The sequence below is a fragment of the Leucopleurus acutus genome (genome assembly GCF_964270905.1).
Source record: "Leucopleurus acutus genome assembly, chromosome: 5".
Taxonomy (NCBI): Eukaryota; Metazoa; Chordata; class Mammalia; order Artiodactyla; family Delphinidae; genus Leucopleurus; species Leucopleurus acutus.
The window spans coordinates 33,277,204-33,297,377 of NC_139147.1; positions in this window are offsets into that span (position 1 = coordinate 33,277,204).

A 20,174-nucleotide genomic window follows, 5' to 3' on the forward strand; every position below is an offset into this window, starting at 1 on the left:
AAGTGGGGTGTTAAAGTCCTCTACAATGAATGTGTTACTGTTGATTTCCCATTTTATGGCTGTTAGTATTTGCCTTATATATTGAGGTGCTCCTATGTTGGGTGCATAAATATTTACAATTGTTTTATCTTCTTCTTGGATCGATCCCTTGATCATTGTGTAGTGTCCTTCTTTGTCTCTTTTAATAGTCCTTATTTTAAAGTCTATTTTGTCTGATATGAGAATTGCTACTCCAGCTTTCTTTTGGTTTCCATTTGTATGGAATATCTTTTTCCATCCCCTTACTTTCAGTCTGTAAGTGTCTGTAGGTCTGAAGTGGGTCTCTTGTAGACAGCATATATAAGGGTCTTGTTTTTGTATCCATTCAGCCAATCTGTGTCTTTTGGTGGAAGCATTTAGTCCATTTACATTTAAGGTAATTATCGATATGTATGTTCCTATTCCCATTTTCTAAATTGTTTTGGGTTCGTTATTATAGGTCTTTTCCTTCTCTTGTGTTTCTTGCCTAGAGAAGTTCCTTTAGCATTTGTTGTAAAGCTGGTTTGGTGGTGCTGAACTCTCTCAGCTTTTGCTTGTCTGTAAAGGTTTTAATTTCTCCATCAAATCTGAATGAGATCCTTGCTGGTTAGAGTAGTATTGGTTGCAGGTTTTTCTCCTTCATCACTTTCAGTATGTCCTGCCACTCCCTTCTGGCTTGTAGTGTTTCTGCTGAGAGATCAGCTGTTAACCTTATGGGGATTCCCTTGTGTGTTATTTTTCCCTTGCTGCTTTTAATATGCTTTCTTTGTATTTAATTTTTGACAGTTTGATTAATATATGTCTTGGCATATTTCTCCTTGGATTTATCCTGTATGGGACTCTCTGTGCTTCCTGGACTTGATTAACTATTTCCTTTGCCATATCAGGGAAGTTTTCAACTATAATCTCTTCAAATATTTTCTCAGTCCCTTTCTTTTTCTCTTCTTCTTCTGGAACCCCTATAATTCGAATGTTGGTGTGTTTAATGTTGTCCCAGAGGTCTCTGAGACTGTCCACGGTTCTTTTCATTCTTTTTTCTTTACTCTGATCTGCAGTAGTTATTTCCACTATTTTATCTTCCAGGTCACTTATCCGTTCTTCTGCCTCAGTTATTCTGCTATTGATCCCATCTAGTGTACTTTTAATTTCATTTATTGTGTTGTTCATCGTTGCTTGTTTCATCTTTATTTCTTCTAGGTCCTTGTTAACTGTTTCTTGCATTTTGTCCATTCTGTTTCCAAGATTTCAGATCATCCTTACTATCATTATGCTGAATTCTTTTTCAGGTAGACTGCCTATTTCCTCTTCATTTGTTAGGTCTGGTGCATTTTCATCTTGCTCCTTTATCTGCTGTGTGTTTTTCTGTCGTCTCATTTTGCTTATCTTACTGTGTTTGGGGTCTCCTTTTTGCAGGCTGCAGGTTCGTAGTTCCTGCTGTTTTTGATGTCTGTCTCCAGTGGCTAAGGTTGATTCAGTGGGTTGTGTAGGCTTCCTGGTGGAGGGGACTAGTGCCTGTGTTGTGGTGGTTGAGGCTGGATCTTGTCTCTCTAGTGGGCAGGTTCACGTCTGGTGGTGTGTTTTGGGGTGTCTTTGGCCTTATTATGATTTTAGGCAGCCTCTCTGTTAATGGGTGGGGTTGTGTTCCTGTTTTGCTAGTTGTTTGGCATAGGTTGTCCAGCACAGTGGCTTGCTGGTCGTTGAGTGTAGCTGGGTGCTGGTGTTAAGATGGAGGTCTCTGGGAGATTTTCGCCGTTTGATATTATGTGGAGCTGGGAGGTCTCTTGTTGACCAGTGTCCTGAAGGTGGCTCTCCTACCTCAGAGGCAGAGCCCTGACTCCTGGTTGGAGCACCAAGAGCCTTTCATCCACACGGCTCAGAATAAAAGGGAGAAGAAGTAGAGAGAATTAGTAGAAGTATGAGGGAAGAAAGAAGGAAAGGAGAGAAGGAAGGAAGAAAGAAAGAAAGAAAGAAGCAAAGAAGGAAAGAAGGCAAGAAGGAAAGAAAGGAGGGAGGGAGGGAGGAAGGAAGGAAGGAAGGAGGGAAAGAAGGAAAAAAGACCGAAATAAAGAAGATACAGTAAAAATAAAATAAAGTATAATAAAGGTATTGAATTAAAAAATACTTATTTAGAAAAAAAAGGGACGGACAGAACCTTAGGACAAATGTTGGAAGCAAAGCTATACAGACAAAATCTTACACAGAAGCATAGACATACACCCTCACTAAAAGAGGTAAAGGGGGAAAAATCATAAATCTTGCTCTCAGAGACCACCTCCTCAATTTGGGATGATTCGTTGTCTAAAGGAGGGAAGGAAGGAAGGAAAGAAAGAAAGAAAGAAAGAACGAAGGTAAAGTATAATAAAGTTATTAAAATTAATTATTAAGAAAAAAAATTTAAAAAAAAACCATGGACGGATAGAACCCTAGGACAAATGGTGGAAGCAAGACTATACAGACAAGATCTCACACAGAAGCATACACATACACACTCACAAAAAGAGGAAAGGGGGAAAATCATAGATCTTGCTCCCAAAGTCCACCTCCTTAATTTGGGATGACTCGTTGTCTATTCATGTATTCCACAGATGCAGGGTACATCAAGTTGATTGTGGAGCTTTAATCTGCTGCTTCTGAGGCTGCTGGGAGAGATTTCCCTTTGTCTTTATTCTCACAGCTCACAGGGGCTCAGCTTTGGGTTTGGCCCTGCCTCTGCGTGTAGGTCGCTGGAGGGCGTCTGATTTTTGCTCAGACAGGACGGGGTTAAAGGAGCCGCTGATTCGGGGGCTCTGGCGCACTCAGGCCGGGGGTGGGGGCTGGCGGAGGGAGGGGCACTGCGTGCGAGGCGGGCCTGCGGGGGCAGAGGCCGGCGTGACTTTGCACCAGCCTGAGGCCTGCCGTGCGTTCTCCCAGGGAAGTTGTCCCTGGATCCCAGGAACCTGGCAGTGGCGGGCTGCACAGGGTCCGCGGAAGAGGGGTGTGGAGAGTGACCTGTGCTCGCACACAGGCCCCTTGGTGGCGGCATCAGCAGCCTTAGCGTCTCCCGCCCGCCTCTGGGGTCCGCGCTTTTAGCCGCGGCTTGCGCCCGTCTCTGGATTCCGCGCTTTCAGCCGCGGCTCGTGCCCGTCTCTGGGGTCCGCGCTTTCAGCCGCGGCTCGCGCCCGTCTCTGGAGTTCCTTTAAGCAGCGCTCTTAAACCCCTCTCCTCGCGCACCAGGAAACAAAGAGGGAAGAAAAAGTCTCTTGCCTCTTCGGCAGGTGCAGACTTTAAGTCGGACTCCCTCCCGGCTAGCCGTGGTGCACTAATCCCTTCAGGCTATGTTCAAGCCGCCAACCCCAGTCCTCTCCCTGCGCTCCGACTGAAACCGAAACCCGAGCCTCAGCTCGCAGCCCCGCCCACCCCGGCGGGTGAGCAGACAAGCCTCTCGGGCTGGTGAGTGCCGGTGGGCACCGATCCTCTGTGCGGGAATCTCCCCGCTTTGCCCTCCGCACCCCTGTTGCTGTGCACTCCTCCGCGGCTTTGAAGCTCCCCCCTCCGCCTCCCGCAGTCTCCGCCCGTGAAGGGGCTTCCTAGTGTGTGGAAACTTTTCCTCCTTCACAGCTCCCTCCCACTGGTGCAGGTGCCGTCCCTATTCTTTTGTCTCTGTTTTTTCTTTTTTTCTTTTGCCCTACCCAGGTACGTGGGGAGTTTCTTGCCTTTTGGGAGGTCTGAGGTCTTCTGCCAGCCTTCAGTAGGTGTTCTGTAGGAGTTGTTCCACGTGTAGATGTATTTCTGGTGTATCTGTGGGGAGGAAGGTGATCTCCGCGTCTTACTCTTCTGCCATCTTCAAGGTCCCCCCTTTCATATTCTTTAGAAGGACAAAACTTCACAGGACTGTGATCCTTCCTCCTTTTGTAATTCCACTCTGTCAAGCTGGGAGAACACGTGCATTCTTTTATTCATTGCTTATGGCTGACTTCACAAGGAAGTATTATGAAAGGGGCTGCAAACTTCCAATTACCAGATATGAAAATTCTTATGAACATAATAAATATAAGCAAGTCTTCATAGTTTTTTAAACTACAGAGTCTTCATTTTTCTCAGTAAATGGATTAGTACAGGCTGTGAGGAATTTTGTAGTAGTCAAATTGGCAAGAAAGAAAATGAAAGCATGAAAGTCTAAGTGCATCTTTCAGAATTAAGGTATTTAATGTTTAAAGGTTTATTTATTTATTTTTTAAGTACTTGAAGGATGGAAAGTAATCAATGAAATGGAGCTAAAACATCAGCGATTTTAATATTCTAGGCTCAGGGGTTTTCTTGAGTTTGTAGAAGTCAGTGTGTTTCTTTTGTAAAATTATACTTTGATTCATTAAAATGTTGACTTCATCATAGGAGTTAGTAGCCTGCGGACAAAGAAATTATGAGAGAAGGGAGTAGAAATCATCATCAGGGCTATAAATTAAGGCAAGTTATTTATTGAGAGGCTATGTGAGAGATCAGCCCATGGAAATGCAAAATCTCTTTAAGAGGTAGGACTGAAATCATATTATATCTTGGCATCTCCAGACCATGTTTGACTGACACATAATAGTCGTTCAACTGATGTGTATTGAACAATGACCATAATAAGCATAATAGCACTAATGGAAATCTCTGGCATGTTGTTAAATGGACAAAATTCATCCACATATATGTGTTATCACAGTGAGTATGTGGGTGAAGTGTCATGGAATTCAGTGTTATGCCCCACAACGACCGTGGACCTTGTTCTAGCAGCAGTGGATAATGTTATCTGAAGTCTCTACATTACAATGGGTCCTTATCCTCCAGATGGTGTTTGTGTGTGTGTGTGGGGGGGGGGGTTGTGTGTGTGTGTGTTGTGTTTTGCCTCTGTGTGTGTAAGACCATTAACTACCTAGTGCACAACCTCCTAGAATCATGGTCACCAACAACCAGGATATTCTGATGGGTATATCCAGCATGAACCGCTGGAAGGAAGTATGTCATAGCTTTGTTTCAGAAAAAAGATTCAACTTATACATAAGCAAACCACATATCCCTTAGTTAAGTATTATGCTTCTGGATCTGAGTACAGTACTAAACTAGTCATTTTTAGTATAAAAATACTCATAGGAAAAATGACCATAGTTTAAATGGTATACATAAAATCCCTCTTAACCTACTACTTATCTTTTGCTCCTGCCCTAATTCCTATATCCTCTAGCCCCAGTCTCCAGAGGTAGCAGAAGACATTTTTCAACTTGCTTTTATATGGTAAAATAGAATTTCTAGTGATAAGGATGGATGTGGATGTCCTATTTTTCAGTGACTTTGAGTTTCCAAATAATCCTGGTTATCAGAAGGCACTGCATAAAAAGAAACATTACAAAACTGAATCCTGCTAAGGCTAAGATTATTATCATATTTTAGATAATCCCATCCTAATATGGTAGAGTATATTTGCTCAGTGTTAATGATAAAAAGTAAGAAGTGAACAGAACTTCATGTAGATGAAATCTTGCTTTAGTAGAAGATAAATGTTTTCTCATTTAGTTGATAAGCAGGCAAAACAACAGGAATACAATTATACTGTTTTTTGGATTTTCTATTGAGGTTCCTTCTAATGAACTATGTAGGATCTTTAAGATATATTTGACTTTTCACCTGAATTCAGTTTGAATAATTGCATTAGGTGGTCATCCTTATGTAAGCATTCCATTCACTCACTCACTCACTCATTCATCCATTTATTTAACAATTATTTATTAAGCCATTCTTTGAAATTTCCCAATTAAGTGTCCTTCTCATCCTGTACTGTTCAAAAAGATTGGGAAAAGTTAGGGAGTAATATATATTGCAGACCGTGGATTTTAGTTCAAACATTTCCTTATTTTAGAATGAATTGTTCTGGGCTTCCCTGGTGGCGCAGTGGTTGAGAGTCCACCTGCCGATGCAGGGGACACGGGTTCGTGCCCTGGTCTGGGAAGATCCTACATGCCGCGGAGCGGCTAGGCCCCTGAGCCATGGCCTCTGAGCCTGCGCGTCCGGAGCCTGTGCTCCGCAACGGGAGAGACCACAACAGTGAGAGGCCCGCGTACCGCAAAAAAAAAAAAAAAAAAAAAAAAAAAGAAGAAGAAAGAATGAATAGTTCTGAAAAAGAAATAGTAGCTTTATTACAATTGATCTCCTCAGCTGTATTTGGGTCTGGGCCCATTGCTCTCCTGGGAGAGAACTTTGGCCTGTGGCTCTGCTGAGTTACCAGAAACTTAGGGATGTGAGACTGTCATTCTGTCCTAGGAGCTGACTTTAGAGCCAAGATTAACTGGTGCCAGAATGATAAATAAAATTCAAGAAACTTGAACCTTGAATAAAATTCAAGAACTCTGTAGACTTGCCTGGGATTAAAAAAATGTTACTAAGCATCTTATTTTTAGGGTTCAAAATATCTTCAAACCTGCTTTCTTATGCCGGTATCTCATTTTTTAAATTTACCTAAAACAATTTTTGGAAAGAAATAAAATAAGGACAAAAAAAAGAACATAGATGAATGAAAAGAGAAATTTTCCATGCAAAATTACAAATGCAAAGAAAAATCTAAAAAGGGTGCAATTAAAATTTTCACCTAAATGATATCATCTTAATATCATGACTAGCAAAAGTCCTGTGTCTCTGTGTTTAAAAGCCTCAGATTATTTTTCTGGGAGAACACAGTATTATATCCCTTTTAGAATTCTGAGACTTCTAAGCCACAGGCAAGAATTGTTAGCCTACCACTAATTAATTAATCTGTGTGTTCATACTGTGGTTTACCCTGTGGGTGATAAAAATTTGTGCCACAATTTATTTTGCAGATGACTTTAGGATCCACAGTCAAATCAAATGAGATGGAATTAACTGTCCCAGCCTTCCAAAGAGCAGGCTCATACAAATGCCATACTGTTTTAGCTCTTGGAAGATGACATTTGTCTTAATAATTTTGAAATATGAATGTGTTCTAGATAGCGATAAATGCACTGCAGTGTTCACATAGAAAAAAATATAATAAACGTGATGTTTGAGAGAAGCTCTCTTTCAGTTGTAAAGTCTTCTTGCCTCAGACTTCTGACTTTTCCTTCTACACAACTCATTATTATAAGTTCTATCTGTATTTACGTTTTACTTCTATATGACCCAAAGTTTCATAATAGTTATTTACTTTCAACTTTGTCCTCACTCTCAGTTTTCTCATTTTTTTTGGTTATCTTGTTTGATATATTAACATTCTTCTATTCATTGCCTCTTCATTGCCAGAGTTCTCTGCATCCTGGTTTACAGGGCTGTTTCCACAATCCACACGTCATTGTAATAGGATTAATTATTTATCCATAAAGGGTCTGGGCATATTTATTTTTCAGGTTATTATATATTTCAGGTTGAAAATGTAATAATTGAGTCCTATATAGTTCACACTTAGGAATGATGATCAAAGCTATTTATTATTAAGAAGAGTTACTATTTTCCACTAGCTGTGGACTATATAAACTAACCCCAATATGAATAGTCATTAAATTCTTTACACTTCTGGTTAAAATTAAGAAAGTAAGCTATAATAGAAAGTAATAGCTCTGAACGCACCAACACATTTTCAGGAAATTTCAAAATGAATGTTAAGGGCAATGATATTAAATGTTGATGGCTTTTCATGATAGATTTATAGTAATCAAAAAGTCCAAATAATTCACTTTTAGATGAAGCATGCCTTGGTTTGACAAAAAAAAGGAATCATTCCTACAAATAATAAAAATATCACTATTACTGGGCTTCCCTGGTGGCGCAGTGGTTGGGAGTCCGCCTGCCGAAGCAGGGGACACGGGTTCGTGCCCCGGTCCAGGAGGATCCCACATGCCTCAGAGCCGCTGGGCCCGTGGGACATGGCCGCTGGGCCTGCGTGTCCGGAGCCTGTGCTCCGCAACGGGAGGGGCCGCGGCAGTGAGAGGCCAGAGTACTGCTAAAAAAAAAAAAAAAAAAAAAATCACTATTACAAATTTTATCTTAGAGTTAAAAATTTATTTCTGAAAATGTCAATGATTTGGGTATATAAACTAAATTACAAATTTTCTATAATTCTAAAGCTATTTGCTTCACCTCTTCAGTAACTTGTTATTTTCCAGAAAATCTAAAGGACAAATGCTTTTCTGGATTTCTTCCAAAGCAATACATTAAATGACCTTGATTGTGCTTAGAATTTCAATTTGAAACCTCTAAGCTTGGATATGAATTCCAGTTTAGGGTTTTTGTGAAATTTCTACTGAGGCAAGATGTGTAACAATACAAAACAAATAGTGGCAAGATAAGCCTCTAAAATAAGCTGTTTGAGGATAAAAAAAATAATAAAATAATGAATTGATTAGACATAGTAAAAGAAGGATATATACATATATAAATATATATTTTTACATTTAAGATTCCTTCTAACTGTAACATTTAATCAAGAATTCCCTTTAATATTCAATTGGATTGACGTTTTTGATTTTTGCTTTTTTTTTTTTCTGAGTACTAGTAATAGAAAATCACCTGAGCTGGTAATGAAAGAAGAGGTTTTCACTAAATCCTTTTTCTTATTTTAATTTCCTTACTTTGTACATTTTACTAAAATCCTACTTTTAACAAAGCACCTACATTTTTCGTGTTGATCCCTTGAAGCTTGCCAGCAAATACTATACAGAATTTAATTTAAAAATATTTCACTGGGTATCCCTGTGATTATTGCTGAAAAAATAAAGAGAAATGAACACTGGTTTGTGCTGTCTGAGAATATTATGCCTCTTAAAATTGCAGTGACGAAGGCAGTTAGAAGATACATACACATTCTTGGGAAACAAGTGACTTATGCTTACAAATGTTACCACAAACTGTGTTAGAATAGAATCCAAATCAATAACTTTGAAGAGTCTCTCTAGCAAAAGCTTTGAGGTCTTAGTAAATACATGGTGAATGAGTAAAGTAATGACTTTGCAAATCACTTTCATAATATTAAAAGGATTAAGCAGTTACCTTATGAAACATTTTAATTCACTGACAGCAAAAAAAAAAAATGTGCTGAGTAGAATGAATTTTTCGTAATGTGAAGTATACAAAGAAAGTGTAAATTTATGTCCTCGAAATGCTCACAAACTTACTAGGAAAAAAATAATTGGTTTAGAATGAGAAAAAAATAACTGCTTTAGAATGAGACAAAAATAATTGGTTTAGAATGGGAAAATAACCTGTTATTATGTGTTAAATTCATATATTCTGTGCGATGACAATCGTTAACTTTTATTGAGTGCTTTACCTTCTTTATCACAACAGCCCTATGATTTGATAGGCACTCTTCTGATTCCTGACTACATGGATGGTAGCTGAATCAAAACATATTCATAAGCTTGCCCTGATCAAAGACTCATGAACTCAAGCAGGCTTACTGCAGCATCTACGCTTTCATACACTGTGCCACAGCTCAGCCTATGTTAGATGGTCAGGAAAAGTTTCATGCAATATGTGGACCTTGATTTAGGTTTCAAAGAAGAATGCAAATTTGGATAGTATTAACAAGCTTGGAAAGCCTATGGCAAAGACCAAATTTTTTACCATATGAGCATGGTAAAACTGGGGGAAGAGATGAGTCTAGATTGAGTAGGGTCAGAATTTTATTGATTTTCAATAAAATAATTTTTGAAAATTATTTCAATAAAAAAATTATTGAAAATAATTTTCAATTATTTTCAATAATTGATTTTCAATTTTCAATATTGATTTTCAAGACAGTAAAAAATTATAGATTTTGCACTCAGAAGTGGGAGATATTGACTATTTGGGAGACTTATACAAATTATCTATAAACATTTCATGCACAGGCCCAGCAGTCAATATTAAAGAGTAGTCTAAAATAAATTACTGCAATATAGCCTATAAGATATAATAACAGATACATATAAATATGCACAACTAAACCAGAGAAATTATAATAAGGCCTCCAGAATAGGTGATATCTGAGTTTTGTCTTGAAAGAAAAATTAATGTTTTAAAATATTCATCTGACAGTAATGTAAGAATGAATTAAAGAGGAGAACTTGATATTAGGTAGAAAAGATAAGAGACATTGTAGTAAAAGATATAGTTTGTGGTAGAGGCATAATCAGATGCCAATTTCTTTTAAGCATGATAGATTATTGGTGAGAAAGAGTTATTCCTAAAGAATTATAGTTTTAGATTAATATTATGCATAAATAATATGACTCTGGGACAGTTAATTTACTTATACTAACATGATGCTAATAAGACCAGGGTTATAGGGTTACTCATTCTGTTCTGTGACCTTGGAGTAAAGGCCAGCTAGGAATTTTAGAAATCTTTCACAGAATGACAAAGACACATAATGTGAAAACCTTCATAAATTTCATGCCTATGGTAGTCAACATTGAAAAAATAAAACCCTCAAAAACATTTATTCAATTAAGTGCAGATCAAGTGTGGGCATCATCACGCAGAATTCTAGTGTAATAATAAGATTTTCTCTGAGGTTTCCAGATACAGGTGAATATTGAATTTTATGTACATAAGGTTTTATTTGTTCATGCATAGTACCTCCAGCACTATCACTTAGGTGATCTTTACTATTGCTGCCTAAAGACAATGATAACAATCACAGTGGACCATACCTATCATAACTCAAATAGTTTTGGAATTAGGTAGAGAATGAACAAATAGCTATAATTCATTTAGCACATAACATATTGGCATAACATAATTTAATTTTTACATTTCATGAACTAGGAATTTTTATGTCTATTTTGCAGATTAATAAACTGAGACTCATAGCTGGTGGGTGTCGAAGCTAGGATTCAAACTTGGGAATATCTACTCTCAACTCCAATCCTTTGAACAACATAAGATACATCCAATGATCCTGTCTTATGGGCTTCCCTACCATAGACTCTCAGCCTCCCTTTTCTTTTACATTGGGTTTTAATTTGCAGTGCAGAGAGACGGTAGAGTTAAGACTCCAATGCAATAGCATTTTGTCCTAATTCTTCACTCTGCTGTCACCGGAACTGGCTTCAGTAGTTCTCCCAACTGCAGTTACTCTCTTCATGTGCATCCTCTTTAGGCATCCTATCAAGGCAGGCAGAGGTTAAGCTGTATGGACTCCAAGGTGCAATCCATCTCTAAAAATTCTACTCTTTTAAGAAAGTTAATGAAGTTGACCCAGTACTATTGATGTTTGGGGAATTCAAAGCATCTGGAAATTCTCTCTGGAATTTCTCTTCCCTTAACATTTTGTTATTTACAGAATTTATCTTGCTGTCTGAAATTTTTGTCGGTGATTTCAAATATTTACTATTAATTTGTTTAAACAAGTGATAAGTAATATGTGTCAGGTCCAGTATAGGCATTGGGGATAAAGACCCAGGAGAATTTATTGCCCCAGGAATTCAGGGCATATTTGTTATATCTATGGCTTATGACCTAAAAGTCTTAGTAGGGGAGTGTGAAAAGTAAACTGAAATTATATGACATGTTTTCATTGATTTTTTTTTTCTCCCAGTTAGAACAGCTTCTGATGATGAGCAAGGCACCAAGGGACATACCGTTTGGATGGGGATGATCGATGATTGGCCACCAAAGTTTGCATTATAAAACTAAGTTCAACTTTGTTGTAAAAGTATTGTTTTGAATGGACTTCTAGTTAGCTACCAAAAAAGTTTGTTGATTTGACATTCTGACTAATTGATAACAGAGAGATTCTAGTATCATCTGCCTTAATAGAGTGCTTATTTTTACTGGTACCAGTCCCAGCTGGCTTTCATTTGCTGGCTGAGCTTGGGTGAGGCATGCCATCTAAGCCTCATTTTCCTCAATTGTCAAATAACCCTAGCTATATTGCTATGAGAACTAAATACATTCATGCATAAAAAGTACTAAACATACTATCTTATATACCAAGGCCTTTTAATTGTCTATATTTCAACCCAAATTTCAATTGCTTTTTCAGTGATATTTGTTGGACTCTGTCTATACTGTATTAAAAAATTAATTCTAAGAGAGATAAATGCATTTAACTAGAATGAAAAATATTAAAATATGAAGCATTGTACATTGATACAAAAGTTAATTATTGCTTATTCTCTGGAAATTGATGAATTAAATATTTTAGCTAGCTCTATCTTCTTTTTTGTGTGTGGGGCTGTTTTTCAATCTGATTTCACCTGAATAACCACAGAAGCCACATGCTAAGTGATGAATCAGACACACTGTGCAATAATAGCTATGTTAACTGACTTTTAATGCTATTTTACTTCCCAGTTGCTCTCCACATGTCCCCAAAGTTTAATAAAGCTGAAAACATTTTATTTTATTGTCTCAAACTATTGATTATCTGTTTAATGTAATGTTGAAAACTCTGTGATATATTGCCTTTGCCACAATGATTAAATGAATTATCTTAAGAAATAAGAGTTCTGCTTTAAAGCAAAGAACCCTAATGCAAAATAAAATTGTTTCATTCCGACATTACTTGGGGCTCCATTAGAAAGCATACAAATCTTATTCTCTGTATTGCAAAGAAAAGGAATTTGATTGTTTCACAACTGATTTAGATATTCCTAGGGGCATTGCATGACAATTTAGATTTCTACTTCTTGATTTTATTGCCAACATAAGCTTATTTAAAGAAATGAATAACAAAGTCACTGACTTCAGAGAAATGGAAACATAAGAAAAAAAAGTCTTTGAATTTTGACCTCATAAACAAATAAACAAAAAAACTATTTCAGCCAAAAAGAAAGCACTGTATTTGAGCAAGACAAAAGATATGTCACAATTTAAACCAATCCTAAGAGTTGTCTAATATTAATACAGCGTAATAAGGAAACAAATATGGGTGAAATACTGTATTTGTTTGCTAGGGCTGCTGTAAAAAAGTACCACAGACTAGGTGGTTTAACCAACAGAAATTTATTTTCTAAAGAAAATAAATTCTAGTCTAGAATTCAGAGATCAAGATGTCTACAGAATTTTTGTGTTTTTTGAGGTCTCTTTCTTTGGCTTGCAGATGGCCGTCTTTTTCCTCTGTCTTCACATGGTCTCCCCTCTGTGTTTGTCTGTGTCATAATCTCTTCTTATAAAGACACCAGTCCTATTGGATTAAGACTGGCCCTAATGATCCCATTTTAACTTAACTACCTCTTTAAAGAAACTATCTCCAAACCCTAAACCCTCCAGTTTAGGGTTTCCATACATGAATTTTGGGAGGACACAATTCAGTCCAAACAACTACTTAATGTAAAAATGATGTATGTGAGTCACTTCATCCATCTTGAGAATGTGACGTTGAGACATGGTTTTTGTTAACAGACTATTTGCAGGGATGACAAACACTGCAGAAACACATTCTCCTGACCACATAGCCCTGACTGTGGACATTGTTTTTCCTCCCAATACCTCTTCCTTATCACAGGAATAGTATATACATTTTTCAGGGAACAACTCTTCCTCCTCTTTTCACTGTAGTATCTAAACATGTCCAAATAGGATTACCCTTCTTCTTAAATATATTCACATGCCTGACCAAACTGATTGCTTAAGGGGAGAGCATGTTTACTAAAGCATCCCACTACATTTTTAGATCCAGAGCTGAGGGAAGGGACTGCTTCTTTCTGGAGAGAAAGCTGAGATATGTAAGCACAGAAATTCCAAGGTGTGCCAGTTCTGGTCTTCTGGAAAACACCAGTCTGCAGGGGGAGAGAATGAAACTCATATGCAAAGATTACAGACAATGGGCAGAAAGTCTAGAAAATTCAAAAATTTATGATCATCTCTAACTCATCAATGCACATTGTGGTCATATGAATCCAAAAATTCTCCCTTTTTCCCATCCTGGCTTAAATTTAGATTTAATAGCTTCCAAGAAAAGGTACTACTTTTGGCTCCAATGAGACAAAAATGGAGAAGCACAGCAATAGAAGTATACTCTCTTGCTACTTTATTTTGGAAACAACTTTTGAAAATACTGTGACCAGTGTCTTTACTGTGAGTCTTTCTATGGGAAAGTGTTTCTACTGGTTCTGTCTTGAAAAAAGCCTCCAGAGGTACATTGTATTTATTTAGTTTTGCTAATATGGAAGATGAAAAGAAGCAACCTCATCATGGAAATGTGAATTAAAAAAAGAAAAAGGATGAAAAGAATGAGTCAGTCTGTGTTTCCCCATCAGGGCCCCTGATGCTGAGACCTGACCATTTAAATGGTTTCACTTAAAGTTACACACTCAACAAATAATTTACCAAAAAAGTGAGACAGTTGCTGAATATACCTGTGAATACTAAAAACTCTTTTACTTAAGTTGTGTTGCAACTTTCTTTTGTTAACCTTAATAATAACACCCTCCAGATCATGCTACCAGAAAGAGTTGCATGAACACATCCCATAGTGTGAGCAAGGTACTTATGGTTATATTTTGCTGGATAAAGTGAAAGTCAAGATTTCTAATTCATAATGGATGGGTTGACATGGCTTCCCTACTTAGTCTCAGTGACAAGTATCCATGTGTTTTCTATGCTAGATGATTCATTTTAAGGAAAGTGTGTGAATTCCAGAAAGGTGAGAATTGATAGTAGTATCCTGATTCATTCATCCACTTTCAGCATAGTGCAACATGTTGCATTTTTTTGTATAATACTTTAACTGTGTTTTTAAATTATATTATCTGATTTTAAATAACTTAAAACTGGAAATAGACACTTAGAAAATGCAGGTTCATACCAACTACAAGAGCATAAGCAAACAACAATGGCAAAGTTGACATTGCTAGTGTGGGTCATTCTTAAGTCACTTTAGAAAGGTAAAAATGAATCTTAAAATAAAATGATGAAAAATATTGGCAAATAATTTGGAAAAATGAAATTTTTAATAGGATACTTTGAAACAAAATTACATGCCTTATGGCAAATTATAACTTTCACCCTAGCACTAATATTCATTCTCATATCTAATACTGGTATAGAGCCATAATGACTACTAAAATATTTTTACAATTTTGCTTATAATATTTTAATCTCCTCCTTAGAAGTATATCGTCCGTGTACATTTAATAATATAAATAATATATTAATATTGTAGTAGTTGCTTATAATTTACAAATAACTATGCATATTTTTGCACATGTTCAAAACGTTTTATTATTCTGGTACACAACTAGAGGTTAGATTCCAAGGGATCTAAGTAATGCCAATATTATGCATAGCGTACCTACAGAATTTGTTAAAAAGTTAATCTTATTTAACTGAAAAAAACTAGATATACATTTATGTGTGCTCCTTTTCTATAAAGTAACTTAAAAAGATAATAAGCAAAAGGTGCATAAGACAAGAACAAAATTAAGAAGTAGCTTTCTATAATAGTGTTTGTATTTAGGATTTTACAACAGCCGTACATAAGGAACCCACTTAAATGTTCAGATACCAGGGCCTCATCAGAAATTTTGATCTTAATCAAGGCCCCAACAAATGTAATTCCAAAAATACTTCCCTGGTGTTTCAAATCAATAATTCCCATTTATAACATTATGAAATATTTATTCAGATATTTTCATGTATTGATATATAAAATCATCTCTCTCTTTTTTTCTCTCTCTCTTTATTCACTTTGTTTCTGGAAATACACCAGAGACAGATCTGGTATGGCTCTGTAATCCTTAGAGTATAATGAGTCCTCTGTTGGATGTAGTATTACATATATCATTTCTTACTCTGTGACTTTTTTTTCCCCACTCTGTTAATGAAGCCTTTTGATGGTCAGAAGTTCTAAATCAAATGCAGTCCAGTTTATACATTTTTTGCTTTATGGTTAGTGTTTTTGTGTCTTGCATGGAAATCTCTGCCTATTACAACATGAGAAGTTCTCCTAATTTTCTTTTAAAAGTTTTGTTTTTTACCTTTTTCGCTTAGCTCTGCAATCCAATCAAAAAGAATTTCTTGTGTTCAATTCTAGATACGCATAAAACAGTACAGGGAACCCAGAGAAAAGAGGTAGGGTAGTTGGCAGGTAGAGATGTGGCAATAGACTGCTATATTTCAAAGGCCAGTGAAACAAACAGAGGGCATTTATTCTTCTTTGCTACTCATTATTTATTTATTTTTTCAGTCTAGTGTCATTTGTTTTAGAGAATTTCCCACATTCTGAATCTGGTAAATTACATCCCTGTAGTAAGCCATCATTCATTTTTTATCCCGAATTTACTATACAAGATAGTTAGATCTAGAAGAATGATTAGATTTAAGTTCTCCTTCTCTTCCTCCATCTCCTCTTCTTTATTCTACGAGAATACTTTGTAGATGAGCTTTTTGTTTTACCTTCCTTCACATTAAGAGTTATATAATTTCTAGATGTTTTGCTTTTACATCTGGATGTTTTCTGTCACTTGATGTGAAATTGATTAGTGGATCCAGTTTTCATGTGCCAGTTTCATTCATGATAAAATTCTCTATTAACCTTCCACCACCTAATGGTTTTATTTTTCTTTGGTGATGTTGCCTAGATCTGTTATTTCACAGTAGCTTGTTGTTGCTGTTGTTATTGCTTGTTTTATTTTGTTTTGTTTTAGTTCTACCTTTTCTTCCACATTTATTATTTGGAATTCTTCTCTAAACAACGATTTCCTCTCATCAACTATTTGGGTATAGTAAAATACAAGACAAACAGGAGGAGCAGGATACATTTTTATTCTTTCCCCTTATTTACTAATTTTTAGAATAGAGTCAGGTTATAACAGTTTTCAAAGTTGACCAATGATATATTTTTTAACATATTAACTCAAGGATTTTAAAAATATAGTTGCTGATATGTTTAAATTTAATGCACACATTCTTTCTGATGCATCTTTGGCCAAAGAGAGCTATTTCAATTTGACTTTTGTGTCCTTTAACTAATCTTGGGTAGTATTTGAGAGCTTCTTTGTTTTCTGGAATGAACTTTTCTTTTTTTCATGGAATCCTGATTTATTTTAGTGGAAATTTTATTTATTAGAGTCTACAATCTAGGTACCTAGGTGCTAGAAATTCTCATTGCTACTTAATATTTTATTTTTTCTAGATCTTTTCAGTGTACACTGAAACATATTGGCAAATACTTTTTTTTTCAAGAAAGAGAAAGGTAAATGAGTTTATATTGATATTTATAAGTCAAATTAAAGATTATGAGATAAACCTATCACTTATCTATCTATCTATCATTTATCTATCCGCCTTTCTATTCTTCCAAGTTTAGTTGTTTCAATTAGTTTTTAACTTCAGAGGTTTTTAACTTTTATACCTAACTTAGTTTTCAAATTAAACACTAAAACAACCAAAACACAAAGAACAAGGTACAAAAAAGAAAGTTATAACAATGTGAACCACAGAATTGGAAACCACAGAAAAAATATATTAATAATAATTATTATTTTCATTTTTTACAGATTAAATCACCATGAGTAGGTCTTGGGGGATATGTTAAAAATGTAAGTTTATTCAGTGAAATAACAAATGGAATAGAACATGTATTATAATGTAATACCAAGAAAACATTTATTATATACAGTTGCCTGTATTTCCAGGCTTTATTGCTATGCTCTAGTTAGGTCAGAAATTTTTATAGTATCCATAAAATTTTTTTAGAATTTATTTATTTATTTTTGGCTGCATTGGGTCTTCGTTGCTGCAGTGGGCTTTCTCTAGTTGTGGAGAGCAGGGGCTACCCTTCATTGTGGTGCACGGGCTTCTAATTGAGGTGGCTTCTTTTTGTTACAGAGCACCGGCTCTAGGCGCACTGGCTTCAGTAGTTCTGGCTCGCGGGTTTAGTTGCTCCATGGCATGTGGGATCTTCCTGGACCAGGGATCGAATCCATGTCTCCTGCATTGGCAGGCAGATTCTTAACCACTGTGCCACCAAGGAAGTCCCTATCTATAGTCCCTATTTGAGAATCTTAACTGGTTTCTTGCCTTAATTCTTCTCCACTCCACTTACAGCTCTAACCTTACATCCCTTTCCTGGGCAAAACTCTCCAATTGCCTCTTATGTCTCATTGTAAAAGTCAAAATCCTTGCTATGCTCTGTTAGTTCAAGTATGATCAACCCTTCCCAAGCCCTCTAATTCATAGTCCTCATCACTTTTTACTTTCTTACTACCTCACTCTCTGTCCATATTGGCCTCATTTCTAATTGCTAAGAATGCCATGTATATCTCACTCTCAGTGCACAAAGCTGGGTTTTAATTGATATTGGGGAGATACACAAAATCTTTTGTCATCTAGTGTTGTAGATATTATCTATGATTTTTTTGTTTATTTTTGCTTTGTTATTTACTTAAGTTGTTGTATTTTCTCTACTTTCCTGGTGGAGTAGCTAAGCAGATTAAAAAATTGCTAGTATCGATTTCCAGAATATGGTGATCTGTTCTTTTGTTTTTTGAGTAGGCACTCTCCTACTATTTATTGAATGGAAGTTGATGAGTTTATAAAATTTAACAAACTGTCCAAAATGTTATAAGAGGGTGAGATTTCTTATATGTAATTCTAACGACTTTATTGGATCATTGATCTGTGTTTTATGTAAGACCCTCCTTTAGGGAGCAAGGAAAAGAGGACCCAGGAAATAGTTACAAAGAGAGCTTTCAGAGAGATAGGAAGGCTCCAAGGGGGACTTGGTTTCAATATATCAGAAGATGAAAGAGGAAACACGGACATCAGCAGTATTAGTTACTTCAAGAGGTAGAGAAAACTGAGAAAAGTGGTTGGTTGATTTTGGAGTAATCCTTTTAATAGTATAGTAAAAGTAGAGTCAGAAATTATCATGTTGCTGTCCAATGTATTATTGAATAACATTGAACATTAACATGCAGTGGCTGTGTCTTTCACAAATTTATTTATATTGCATTCATTATTTAATACTGTTTAATGCAAAGTCAGAAGATGAAAACAGAGACTGTCTTATATGAATGGCATTTTTTTATTGAAATTTTATTCTGAGGTTGAATTGAATTGTAAGCCATATCTAAACACATTAAACTCAAACCTTAACCAGGTGTGACTTGCATAAACTGAGATGATTCAGAAATCATTTTTAAACATAGCTTTAAAGTAAACACATTAAAATGATGAATTTGGATAAATGTTCTCTACCCAGATTCATTTTAGAAAACTTTCCATTTAAAGTAAACATCTACAGCACTATTCATTATACATAGAAGTGTTAAATTAATACTATTTTTCAAAAAGTTCAGATGAAATTTTTCTTTAAGTACTAACTTTGGATTAAAAGTATGATGGAATATTCAGCAAAACATAACTACATGTAAAATTTAGACTTAAAAAACTTAAAAATTATACTCCATGATTTGTGAGAGAAACTAATTTACTGTATACATTTGAAATGTCAAGTATCTAGGTGATGTTGGGAATCTATTTCAGCTATGACCACAAAATTTTCTTAAATGTAAGATTAAAAAGAATTACCTTATTTGTACATTTTTAGGAACATATATAACTCTTCAAATTATCTTAATTATTTTATCATTATAATTACCAAATAATTGTAAAATTTTATACTAAATACTATTTCAAATAAAAGACATTTATTTTGAAAAAAAGAAACTCCAGATAACCACTTTTAATATTTTGCTTTAACCAATTCTGGATCCCCCCATCAATTTTACACTGAATATACAATTTTATACCCTGGCTTTAAAAATTAAACATATTTAATAATATTTCCACATTAGAAAATGTGCTCTTATGGTCTCTTTCTCGGTGGCTGCATGGTATGCCATTGAATGGATACAGAATAATTTTTTTAGTCAATTGTTAACTATTGGTGTTTGTCTATGATGAAAAGAAAGTTTCAGTGTATATCATTGTGACTATATCTTTGTTTATACAGTGATTTCTTTACAAAAATATCTAGAAGATAATTTCAGGACTAAACTGTATTTACCTCTTTAAGATTTTTGTTGTATAAATTGTCCTTGAAAATTTAAAATTGTCCTTGAAAATTTAAAATTGTCCTTGAAATTTAAAATTGTCCTTGAAAATTTTAAATTGTCCTATAAATTTTAAATTGTCCTATATTTTAAATTGTCCTATAAAATTTTAAATTGTCCTAATTTTAAATTGTCCTATAAAATTTT